This window comes from Palaemon carinicauda, chromosome 40 (assembly GCF_036898095.1).
Source record: "Palaemon carinicauda isolate YSFRI2023 chromosome 40, ASM3689809v2, whole genome shotgun sequence".
Classification (NCBI taxonomy): Eukaryota; Metazoa; Arthropoda; class Malacostraca; order Decapoda; family Palaemonidae; genus Palaemon; species Palaemon carinicauda.
The window spans coordinates 15,331,268-15,344,263 of NC_090764.1; the positions used below are offsets into that span (position 1 = coordinate 15,331,268).

General features: G+C 42.6%; 1 protein-coding gene across 3 annotated transcripts in view; it reads left to right on the forward strand.

Moving 5' to 3' along the window:
- Nucleotides 1-1,472: 1,472 nt before the first annotated feature.
- Nucleotides 1,473-12,996, forward strand: part of LOC137631544 (EEF1A lysine methyltransferase 1) — a 53,294-nt gene continuing 41,770 nt past the window's right edge. The window contains exon 1 of one of the 3 annotated variants that reach the window (XM_068363325.1): nucleotides 1,473-1,638. The gene's annotated coding sequence lies outside the window, so the exon portion shown is untranslated. Of the gene's footprint in view, nucleotides 1,639-1,789; nucleotides 1,814-1,942; nucleotides 2,087-12,996 lie in introns of those variants that run through there. The other 2 variants (XM_068363326.1, XM_068363324.1) reach the window with 2 other exon arrangements.

The following is a 12,996-nucleotide window of genomic DNA, read 5'->3' on the forward strand; positions in this document are numbered from 1 at the left end:
GTGGAAGACCATGGTACAGAGGCTATGGCACTACCCAAGAATAGAGAACAATGGTTTGATTTTGGAATGTCCTTCTAGAAGAGCTGCTTACCATAGCTAAAGAGTCCCTTCTACCCTTACCAAGAGGAAAGTAGCCATTGGACTATTACAGTGCAATAGTTAACCCCTTGGATGAAGATGAATTGTTTGGTAATCTCAGTGTTGTCAGGTGTATGAGGACAGAAGATAATCTGTAAAGAATATGCCAGACTATTCGGTGTATGTGTAAGCAAAGGGAAAGTGAACCGTAACTAGAGAGAAGGATCCAATGCAGTACTGTCCGGCCAGTCAAAGGACCACATAACTCTCTAGCGGTAGTATCTCAACGGGTGGCTGTTGCCCTGGCCAACCTACTACCTACAAATTTCAAACTATACTAACTTATAATCACTTTAATGAGATGTGTTGTGAGCGCTGTTAACGTGGTTGATCCTGTGATTGGTTATGACATCATCCGGAGTTGGATCTTATTTCATCCGGAATCTTTGCAGTGACTTTAGTCACCACAAGGTATGTTTAACTCGGTGAATAAAGACATTATTATTATTATTATTATTATTATTATTATTATCATTATTATTACTATTATTGTTGTTGTTGTTATTACTTGCTAAGCTACAACCCTAATTGGAAAAGCAGGATGCTATAAGCCCAGGGACCCTAACAGGGAAAATAGCCAAGTGAGGAAAGGAAACAAGGAAATTTAAAATATTTTGAGAACAGTAACAACATTAGAATAAATATTTCCTATATAAACTATAAAAACTTTACCAGTAAATGAACAGCCACTGGAGATAATCAGTCATGTCTGCAAAATAATTTCAGCTAATGGGCAATTTTTTATTTCTATTCATTATTATCTGTAATCAGATGCCTTTATGATAATCTTTACTTATATGTGCCAAAAACACCTTTTCATTTATTGCCAGCAGTCTGGTGGTTGAAGGTGTCTGGTTTCAGTTCTGTTTTCATCAGAATAGATACCCACCAGAACGTCAGCCAGGCAAGCCCAATCCCCCACTGTGGTGCTCAACCACAGCTATGGCCTCCCCAGTAAACAGTTTAAACTCGCAGTCCAGGGCCGGAATCGATCTGCTGCAATGTGAATGCTAGACGAACACGTTACCACTGTACTAGCCAGTGTTATGTTAAAATCTTTTGTGTTGGGCGTCGGTCATTTTTGCCCTTAATATAGATTTCTGTCTTCATATATATGTTTCTGCAATTATTATTATTATTATTATTAGTAGTAGTAGTAGTAGTGGTAGTAGTAGTAGTAATAGTAGTAGTAGTAGTAGTAGTAGTAGTTTGGTACCATAGAATACTTAACAAATATCCCCAAAACATCTTTTGACGATTTACCTCGGGCTCTTTTCTTTCAGTGAATGACCGGTATTTAGACTCTCTACCGGTTTATTCAGGATGAAACGGTGTGCACATGGTTCAATAAAAGTTGTGGAGGCGGGAATTCTGGCAGGATCCAGCCCAGGGTGTGGTCTGAATGTACCAAACTGGTGCCTGTTGGCCATAGCCACTAGACAGTGCATCGACGTCCATCGACAGTGTAGTCATCAGCAGAAGTCTTCTTCTTCATAGTATGTAAGTGTCACAGTGTCAATCATCTTACCTAGTGAATAACATTGAGTAAATTTATTCAAAATGATACTTTCAAACCAAGTTACAAGTGGAGAAGATTTATTGCTATAATATATATATTTTATATCATAAACAATACAATTTTGCAAATCAGCAGAAGTCTTCTTCTTCATAGTCTGTAAGTGTCACTGGGTCAATCATCTTACCAGGTGAATAAAATTGAATAGATTTATTCAAAATGATACCTTCAAACCAAGTTATAAGTGGACAAAATTTATTGCTATAATATAGATATATTTTTTATTATAAACAATACAATTTTGCAAATCTAACTTAACACCCGTGACCCGGTTCCCGAAACATAAGAACCAAAGTGTCATGGCCGCCTAAACATTTCAAGTTATAGGAGTCACGTTGTGTGTTTTCATTGAAACTAAAACATATTAAGAAGGTAGGATCAGTTATTCAGGAGAATTATCTTGTAGAAACCATCACTATTGTAATCCACTCAATTTTAACGTTGTAATTTGCATGAATACCGAACAAATGACAATTTGGAATTTGCACAAATACCTGACAAATGACAATTAGGAAAATTGAAAGTTGTGTTCATCATATGTACAGCAATTGTGTCTGTGCCCTTTGGAAGTTTTGGGTGTATGTATGATAACGGCCACCTGTATGTATCAGGATGTATGATGACGGCCGGAAAAGAATACTGCAGTGTAAAGGGGGTCGCATGGGAGCATTATCCTCCCCCCCCTCATTAGGTAAGTAGGTAAGGGTCCTGCTTGTAAGATAGGTTAGGTGGGGAAAGTTTAAGTTAGGTGGTGATCTTGTGTAGAAATTTGGCAGAAAAAGTCTTACGAACGACTAGAAAGGGGGAAGAAAATGCCATTTTCTATACACGGGGGAGGAACTGGCTGTTGATGTACAAAGGGCCCGTAATTTTCAAGTGCCTTATCGCATATCATGTTGGGTAGTATTATAGTATAATAATTCTTCGGTAAAGTTTTAGATTCAACCAAATTGGAAAATGTATTATATTAATATATTTTCCTAGTAAAGCACGTGATAACAAAAAACTTTCTCTCAATACATTATTGACGCTGATGTCTACTTACAGAGATAATTATTTCAGTTAATGTAGGTCTGCATTTCATTTCTAAGTGTTCTGTATACCTTTACGCTGCCACGGGACCTAGCTCTTGTTCGTTTGTATGTCTGTTTTCATCTTACTTGGCTCCGCCCCATTGCGTAATGTGACAATATTTACTTGAATGCGCATTTGCTCCTCCCACTAATGTCGCTCCTCCAATCTAAATACTACTGGGTTCTTTTCAAGGGTTATTATTGGACGATTCATTGGTCTCTCAGTCTTGTTTCAAGGATCTGTTTTTCGTGCAATATAACATTGTAAACGATAGTATTTTGTTTTTTTCCCTATTTCATTATGGGAGAAACCCGTGATTGTCGTTTGTTTTCGGTTTTCAAAAGTTCCGGTTTCTATATTTTCATCACACGTCACTTAACTGTCATGGATCCTCCGGTACGGTTGTGTGAAATATGTCGTTATTCCTATTTTGATGTGATCGGCCGATTTCATGGGAATTATAATGGAACTCCTGAAGTAGTGAATCGTTTTCTAAGGGAGCATTCCGTATTACCTTTAAGTGTCCAGTGTGGTAAATGTGATTCGCCTTTACATTTTCGTGAGGATAGACATGTGTGGTATTGTACCAAATCTGAACGTATTCCAGTATTTGATGATTCAGAAGAGGGTCAACCACAACCTTCCACATCTTCATCGTCATCTTCCGTTTAAGGTAAGAAGTGATTTAACAAAATATATATATTCAAATTTACCCCTGGTTAAAGGGGGGGTCGCAGAGGGGGCGAAGCCCCCCCCGGTAGGGGTACAGGGCCCCTAGGTTAGGTTAGGTGGGTTTGTTAGGTTCTGTGGTGCCCTGAAAATTACTGTGGCCTTAAGGGGGGGTCGCAGGGGGGGGCGAAGCCCCCCCCGGTAGGGGTACAGGGCCCCTAGGTTAGGTTAGGTGGGTTTGTTAGGTTCTGTGGTGCCTTGAAAATTACTGTGGCCATAAGGGGGGGTCGCAGGGGGGGGCGAAGCCCCTCCCGGTAGGGGTACAGGGCCCCTAGGTTAGGTTAGGTGGGTTTGTTAGGTTCTGTGGTGCCCTGAAAATTACTGTGGCCTTAAGGGGGGGTCGCAGGGGGGGCGAAGCCCCCCCGGTAGGGGTACAGGGCCCCTAGGTTAGGTTAGGTGGGTTTGTTAGGTTCTGTGGTGCCTTGAAAATTACTTTGGCCATAAGGGGGGGTCGCAGGGGGGGCGAAGCCCCCCCCGGTAGGGGTACAGGGCCCCTAGGTTAGGTTAGGTGGGTTTGTTAGGTTCTGTGGTGCCCTGAAAATTACTGTGGCTTTAAGGGGGGGGTCGCTGGGGGGCCCTACCCCCCTCCCCCCGGTAGGCCTAGTTAGGGGTATGGGGGAGGGGTGCTGGAACATTAATTATTCATTTATTGCAAATATCACTCAATGCCCCAACACCCTCCCCCCCCTTCCCCCACCCAAAACCCCGGTTCCCAAAGGGTGTCCCCCATAATTGGTGGGATGAACTAGGGTATACATAGTAAATATCTAAATCGGTTGGTTTGCAGTCAAAATAAACGTTAAATTCATTGAAACCACACTATTTCTGATGCAACAAATATATTTTTATTGCATTTTTCCAAATTTGGCTGAAATTAAAAATTTACCAATTCTTCTTAGGGGAAATGTACTTGGTTGATACAAACTTGAACTAACTTATTACTTGTCAAATTGATTTTCTGGTAAAATTACAGAATGGTGCAATAAACGGTTTGTAGAAAATAAGACGAGTTTGTTATGTATTTGTGGGTTGTATGTTTGATTGCGGCCACCTATATTCGCAGGGAGGCGGGGTTTTTGCGCAGAAGGTCGAAACCTGCTATGTACAAACGAACGAACGGGAGCGACTACAACCAGGAAGTAGAATGAGAAAAATTAAATGAAAAACACTTCTAATGTTAGCATGTTACACTAACTTTTGATCTACATCACACGTTGGCAGCTCTGGTTACCGTATTTTTTCATGAGACAGAGCCTTTGCAACGGCGCATCCAAAGTTTATCCAGTATACTTATTTGTCTTTTCCTCCGTTTATTATACATCCAAGAAGGTAATGTATAGAGAAGAAAAGGCTTGTTTTACATTTATATATCGTTTCCCCAGTATGTTTTCCCCATCCAAAACCTCAAGTTCCCACTGGGGATCCCCCATTATCGTAGGATATAGATATATATATATATATATATATATATATATATATATTTCTGAAACTATTCATTTGCGACGGGAACGAGTGTCATTTTCAAAGAGAGCGTAATTTTTTCTATAAGAAAAAGTAGTTTTTTTCCTTGGTTACATTGCCCTGTAATACAGTAAAATAATACCAAATATAGTGTACTCGGCCAATTGTGTTGGTATTTAAATAAACTCTTTTAAACTTTAGTTCCCGTCAGATATCGTCATAAAAAAACACAGCATTGTTAAAAAAGTTACTGTATATCAAAACCGAGTAACACTAATGAAACACTGTCAAAACATTGGAGCTTTTGTTTACCAGACTTCGGATGCATATTTTTCAATATTAAACTTACCCGATAATCATGTAGCTGTCAACTCCGTTGCCCGACAGAATTCTATGGAGGGATACGCCAGCTATCACAATACTAGAAGGGGGTGTACTTACCAGCGCCACCTGTGGCCAGGTACTCAAGTACTTCTTGTTGACACCTCCTCAATTATTCCTCTGTCGTGCTTCCGGCAAGACGTTCTGGGATACGCTTATGTTCTTGGAGTATTTTCACGACTTTGGTGAAGTATTTCTCTTTGATTTCGGCTGTCGCTTTACTGGAAACTTCTATATTAGCTTAGTTAGCTTTTGGAATTAATTTGATTAATTATGGTGTCGAAGAGAGCTCTCTTTCACCTTTCAATGGCCGACCCTTCCCTTAGACGGAAGTGTTGGTGTTTAAGAGAGTATACACTCTCTTTCTTAATTTTGTAACAAAAGTTATAGATTTATTTTATATCTCTCCGCCTCTTATAGGCCTCTTCGATTAACTTCCTTTTATTATAAACTTATTAAAATTAATTTTTATATTTGTTTATATTCGACCTTCCTAATAGTAGGCGGTCTTTTCTTGGTACCGAAGTTAATTAACATTGAGCCCGTCATTTCGGTTTTACCTGTTAACATATTATGCTATTTTAATGTCTTTGAAAGAATTTCTTTGATAGTCTAGTACTGTTTTCAAAGTTGAACTAACGTTTTGTTTTGTCTCTGCAGTTGTTGACGTTCAGAACGTTCAACTTGCACTCTATCGTTACGATAGAGAAAGAGTTTTCACGGTTTCACGTTGCAGTAAGAGTAACCGTGTCTAGCGTTTTGTTCATTCTTTCTTAACTTAATGGTTTTGATCCTAATAAAGGAACTTTTCATTTTGGGAAATATTTCAGTTTTTTCCTTTAACAATAATATGTTTTAACGATATATATGATTGGGCTCTTCTCTCAGGTTCTAAGTCAAGAGAGAGAGAGAGAGAGAGAGAGAGAGATATAGAGACGGAGGGAGAAAGAGGAGAATAAACGTTTCATTCAAGCCTGCCAGGCGTACGAATAACGTTGTTATCGTTTTTACTCTTCTCCCTAGTCTCTTTAGGGGAAGAAGGTAAACGTTTCTAGAGTGATCTAGTGTTTAGTCTCTTTCCAGCCACTGAATTATTTATCTTTCATTAGATTTTTCTGTTACATTGTAATTCTGTTTTCGCAATTACTAACTTTTGAGAAAGGATAGAATTGCGTGTTTCAGGTACAAACCACTTAAAGTTTCGAGTTCAGTGAAATAAGTACAAACAGAAAATCAAAGTGATAAGTGATTAGCGCAAAGTTCAGTGTTGTGCGTGAGGGTACTTCTGTGAGCGCCAGTCGTCCTCCCAGTCCGGGACCTCTTGCAAGCTCCCAAGCCCAGGGGAGAAGCAATGTCGAAGGGCAGAAGGGTTCAGCAGGCCTTGATCGGCGCACAGAAGTATCCTCGGTGGTTGTGGGCGTGTCTTACCGAGACCGTCACTCCCACCCGCAGACGATTGAGCCCTTATTTTGCTCGTCTGCAGAAGAAATTTAGGGGAGAAAACGCTGGTCTCAGGTCTCAAGACCTCTTAAACGTAAAGTCCAGACCTATGCCAGACGTACGAAGTTAGAGTTCAACAACCCGGATGCAGTCATTGGGTTAGCTCTGACTCTCCTCAGTCATCAGTTGAATGCACTCCGCCTAAGAGGAGTAAGGTTCTGCCACAACAGAGCTCGACTGTTAAGGCTTTACCTCAGCCTACTGTAGTTTCTGCCGACCCCAAGTGGACTCTACTACAGTCCATGCAAGCACTGCTTTCGGACTTGATGCGTGAGTGTCGGGCTGAGAGTGTTGCGCCTCCGCCTCCGCCTCCGCCTACACTCCCTCCGCCTGCGCTCGCTCCGCCTGATCGCAGTTCCACCTGCCAGGCGTACGATGTTGAGCCACGTTCTGAGTTTGCTGTTCCCAGTGGTGTTCAGCCTCCGCCTTCCTTAAGGCAACTTTTACAATGGGATCAGGAGGATTATACCTCTCTTCCTCCGCCTCCACTTGCTGCTCCACCAGTGATGCAACACTCGGTTGAGGTACAACAACCTCTCCCGTCCATGAGTCAGTCTCCTCAGCTCTCGCTGCAGCGAGCTCAACCCTCCTCAAGGCAAGCACCTCAACACCTTAGCCTTGCGCCTCAGGAGCCTCAACTTGCGAGATTTTTACTGCGTTCTGCGCAGCCACTACCTTTTCGCTCTCAGCTCACACCGCAGGAACCTCAACTCGTTCCTCAGGAACTTGCTACTGCGCATCCGCCAACCACTCAGCAAGCGCAACCCTTGAGTTCAGCCACTCATGCCAGGAGTCAGCCTCCTCCACCCATGAGCCTACCTTCTGCTGATCAGCCTTTGCAGACTGAGCCTCTGGTGTTCCCTCAACAGAGTCTTGAAGAGGAAACCACAACTATTGTTGTTCCAGCTCGTTCTGACTCTGCTGTTCAGCATACCTTACCTCCATTTTCAAACCTATGATAATGGAGGTTATTTGTATTACTTATAAAAATATATTTGTATTCCTGGCAATATATTTTTAACAATATCACAAAATATGGCAAAAATATGAATCATGAGTTATGAATGTAAGGTATATATTATGTTGATATTAAAACCCCATGCAAGCATGCATAAAGCACTCTAGCACTGGTCATGGAATTTCTGAGAAATGTTAAACGCCATGCACACGCTCTGCTTACCTTACATGCTCTGCTCCAGCATGCTCTGCATACTACATGCTCTGCATACAGCATGCTCTGCATTCAGCATGCTCTGCATACAACATGCTCTACATACAGCATGCTCTGCATACAGCATGCTCTGCATACAACATGCTCTGCACACAGCATGCTCTGCATTCAGCATGCTCTGCATACAACATGCTCTGCATACAGCATGCTCTGCATTCAGCATGCTCTGCATACAACATGCTCTACATACAGCATGCTCTGCATACAGCATACTCTGCATACAACATGCTCTGCATACCTTACCGCATGCTTCTCAGTCACACATCTTTGGTTGTTGCCAACTCACTAGACTGTCAAGCAGTTTCATAACGTTGCCTTCTAGTCTGCTGCTTTTGCACCAGTGAACCCTCACTGAGAGAACTTAGCTTTTCTAGGATATGGTCCCTGTAGATGAGAAAGTTCTTTTCTCCCTCCTTCTGATATTCCCTTGAGGACTCTGTCATTTGGAGGGAGCCTTTAGCTGCATAGCCTCCTATGGACTTTTATTTAAGCATAACATGCTTCCAGGGAAGGTAATGGTTCCACTTCAGTCGCTAATCCCGTCTGTTACCACACCTGCTCCCATAGACCTTGAGCTGTGTTACAAGACATGCAGTCCAAGCTTAGTCCTTGTTAGAGGATTTTTTGTTTACGGAGTCAATGTGTCACGGGGAAGACGTTCAACAACCAACAGAAGTGACTTGTTGTGACGCAGTGCGGCAACCTCAGCAACCCGATAAGGAGTTTGTCTGTACGACCCAGACAGTCTAGACAGATTCGGGTTGTCACTGTACTTCCTCGCTTGCCCATGATTGACAGTTCACAGACTGTGCAGCAGTACCATGATCTTGTGTCCGGCTCCGTCAGACGACTGGCTTTTAAGAGCTCCCACAAGTCGTCGCTGTCTGGAGATTTTCAAATGGACTATGGATCTGACCAAGGAACTGGGCCTCCTGGTCAATTTTGAGGAGTCTCAGCTCGTCCCATCCCAGACCATTGTCTCCTTGGGTATGGATCTTCAGAGTCGAGCTTTTCGGACTTTTCCGTCGGCCCCAAGGATCTTCCAAGCCCTAGAATGCATCCAGAGCATGCTGAGAAGGAACCGATGCTCAGTCAGGTAGTGGATGAGTCTAACAGGGACACTTTCATCGCTGGCCCTGTTCATCGTGTTAGGGAGACTCCACCTCCCCCCCCTTCAGTATCATCTAGCTGCTCACTGGATAAAGGACATGACGCTAGAGACGGTCTCAGTCCTGTTTCCGAAGAGAGGAGGTCTTCTCTCGCGTGGTGTAAGAACAGCTTTCTTCTCAAGGAAGTCTACCTTTGGCTGTTCAGAAACACAACCGCCGTCTCCTCTCGGACGCATCAGACACGGGCTGGGGTGCGACTTTGGACGGACAAGAATGCTCGGGAACTTGGAATCAGGAGCAAAGGACACTTCACATCAATTGCAAGGAGTTGTTGGCGGTTATTCTGGCCTTGATAAACTTCAAGTCCCTCCAGCTTAACAAAGTGGTGGAGGTGGACTCTGACAACACCACAGCCCTGGCTTATATCTTCAAGCAGGGAGGGACTCTTTCGTGGAAGTTGTTCTAGATCGCAAGGGACCTACTCATCTGGTCTAAAGATCGAAAGCTAACTGGTAACGAGGTTCATTCAGGGCGGTATGAATGTCATGGCAGATCACCTCAGACGGAAGGGTCAGGTCATCCCCACAGAGTGGACCCTTCTCAAGAATGTTTGCAGCAGACTTTGGGCCCTGTGGGGTCAGCCAACCATAGATCTGTTCACTACCTCGATAACCTAGAGACTCCTGTTGTATTGTTCTCCGATTCCAGACCCAGCAGCAGTTCACGTGGATGCTTTTCTGCTGGATTGGTTCCATCTCGACCTGTATGCATTCCCGCCGTTCAAGATTGTCAACAGGGTACTTCAGAAGTTCTCCTCTCACAAAGGGACACGGCTGACGTTGGTTGGCTCCGCTCTGGCCCGCGAGAGAATGGTTCTTAGAGGTACTGCAATGGCTGGTCGACATTCCCAGGACTCTTCCTCTAGGAGTGAACCTTCTAAGTCTACCTCACGTAAAGAGGGTACACCAATCCTCCACGCTCTTCGTCTGACTGCCTTCAGACTTTCGAAAGACTCTCAAGAGCTAGGGGCTTTTCGAAGGAAGCAGCCAGAGCGATTGCCAAAGCAAGGAGAACATCCTCTCTCAGTATCTATCAGTCTATAGGGGAAGTCTTCCGTAGCTGGTACAAGACCAATGCAGTTTCCTCAACCAGTACCACTGTAACCCAGATTGCTGACTTCCTGTTATATCTAAGGAAAGTAAGATCCCTTTCAGCTCCTACGATCAAGGGTTACAGAAGTATGTTGGCAGCGGTTTTCCGCCACAGAGGCTTGGATCTTTCCACCAACAAAGATCTACAGGACCTCCCTAGGTCTTTTGAGACCTCAAAGGAACGTCGGTTGTCCACTCCAGGCTGGAATCTAGACGTGGTCCTAAGGTTCCTTATGTCATCAAGATTTGAACCTCTCCAATCAGCCTCTTTTTAGGACCTCACATTAAAAACTCTTTTCCTCGTGTGCTTGACAACAGCTAAAAGAGTAAGTGAGATCCACGCCTTCAGCAGGATCATTGTTTTCACATCTGAAACGGCTACATGTTCCTTGCAGCTCGGTTTTTGCTAAACGAGCTTCCTTCACGTCCTTGGCCTAAGTCGTTCGAGATCCCAAGCCTGTCCAACTTGGTGGGGAATGGTCTGAAGAGAGTACTTTGCCCAGTTAGAGCTCTTAGGTACTATCTAAAAAGGTCTTAACCTTTACAAGGACAATCAGAAGCCTTATAGTGTGCTATCAAGAAACCTTCTTTTCCAAGTTCTAAGAACTCAGTTTCTTACTATTCAGGCTTCTGATTAGAGAAACACATTCTCATCTGAAGGAAGAAGACCTTGCTTTGCTGAAGGTAAGGACACATGAAGTGGGAGCTGTGGCTACTTCAGTGGCCTTCAAACAGAGCCATTCTCTGCAGAGTGTTATGGATGCAACCTATTGGAGAAGCAAGTCAGTGTTCGCATCATTCTATCTCAAAGATGTCCAGTCTCTTTACGAGTACTGCTACACCCTGGGACCATTCGTAGCAACGAATGCAGTAGTAGGCGAGGGCTCAGCCACTACATTCCCATAATCCCATAACCTTTTAACCTTTCTCTTGAATACTTTTTATGGGTTGTACGGTCGGCTAAGAAGCCTTCCACATCCTTGTTGATTTGGCGGGTGGTCAATTCTTTCTTGAGAAGCGCCGAGGTTAAAGGTTGTGATGAGGTCCTTTAGTATGGGTTGCAGCCCTGTATACTTTAGCACCTTTGAGTTGATTCAGCCTCCCAAGAGGAACGCTGCGCTCAGTAAGGAAGACGATCTTATTAAAGGCAGAGTAACGGTTCAAGTCGACTTCCTTACCAGGTACTTATTATTTCATTGTTATTGTGGATAACTGATTATATGAAATACGGGATACTTAGCTATCCTTTAATCTTGTACACTGGTTTTCACCCACCCCCCTGGGTGTGAATCAGCTACATGATTATCGGGTAAGTTTAATATTGAAAAATGTTATTTTTATTAGTAAAATAAATTTTTGAATATACTTACCGATAATCATGATTTAATCGACCCTCCCTTCCTCCCCATAGAGAACCAGTGGACCGAGGAATAATTGAGGAGGTGTCAACAAGAAGTACTTGAGTACCTGGCCACAGGTGGCGCTGGTAAGTACACCCCCTTCTAGTATTGTGATAGCTGGCGTATCCCTCCATAGAATTCTGTCGGGCAACGGAGTTGACAGCTACATGATTATCGGGTAAGTATATTCAAAAATTTATTTTACTAATAAAAATAACATAATACGGGTTTACATCCCATTTTCTATGGAGTCCTTTGTAGCAGTGTTCATCTTATTACAAATACCTCCTCTCCTAATTGAGCTAAAGATTTACAGTATTAGTTTTTGCTCTTGCCGTATGCTCGCCTCGCTCACAATTAAACATTATCTCACTGCTCCTATGTTCTGGCAAGCGTACTATGTTTCGCTACTCGCGTCAGCCGCATGGGCTAGTATTTTGGCATTATTTACCTATTATGTTAATTGAAAGGGGTAAATACACTTAACAAAGCGGTGAGATCTAACTTCGTGCTTCAGCATTTGTTTCTACCCTAACCTTATATTATTAACATGATCAATAAAATAAGAGCTATGATTACATTGCATATTCCAGTATTGAAAATAATTAATAGAGAGATTTTAAAGATAAAACTTTGGGCCCTTTATTCTGTTCGAACAAATAACTTATTGCAGATGCATCACCTATCTGTGTTTTTCTGAACTACTGGGTGGAAGGAGGCTACTATGATATGTGCTATGACATCAAAAGAAGCAAACAGGTATATTTTAAAATCTGTAACTTCGTTAATAGAGGTTTCTGCCAGTAGTATATGGTATTCAAAATAGTGTATTTGCAAAGATTTATTCAATTATGCGAGTTTCTGTGTCTTAACTAATATTGCACCATTCTATGATTGAACTGATTTTCTTTAAAAAGAAATGTTTATTTTGGTCTGAATACGATATACTGGATACGATTTACGAAACATGATTGTGTTACATTTCCAGGAGTGAAGCCTGTTGGGAAGCAAATGTTGGTTTGAGACTTATTCTTAGGGTAAACTAAGGATACAACGGTCTAAGGGGATTCGTAGGACTGGTAACTAAGGATACAACTCCTAGGTTAGGTTAGGTGGGGATCTTAGATTAGGTGGTGTTCTTGTGTTTGTACCTTTTTAAATAGTGGTTTTTCAGGATTTTATTTTACATTAACATAATTTTCCCAAAAAGTTAGCGGGGGTAGGGGGGGGGGGGGGGGTAGCTTGC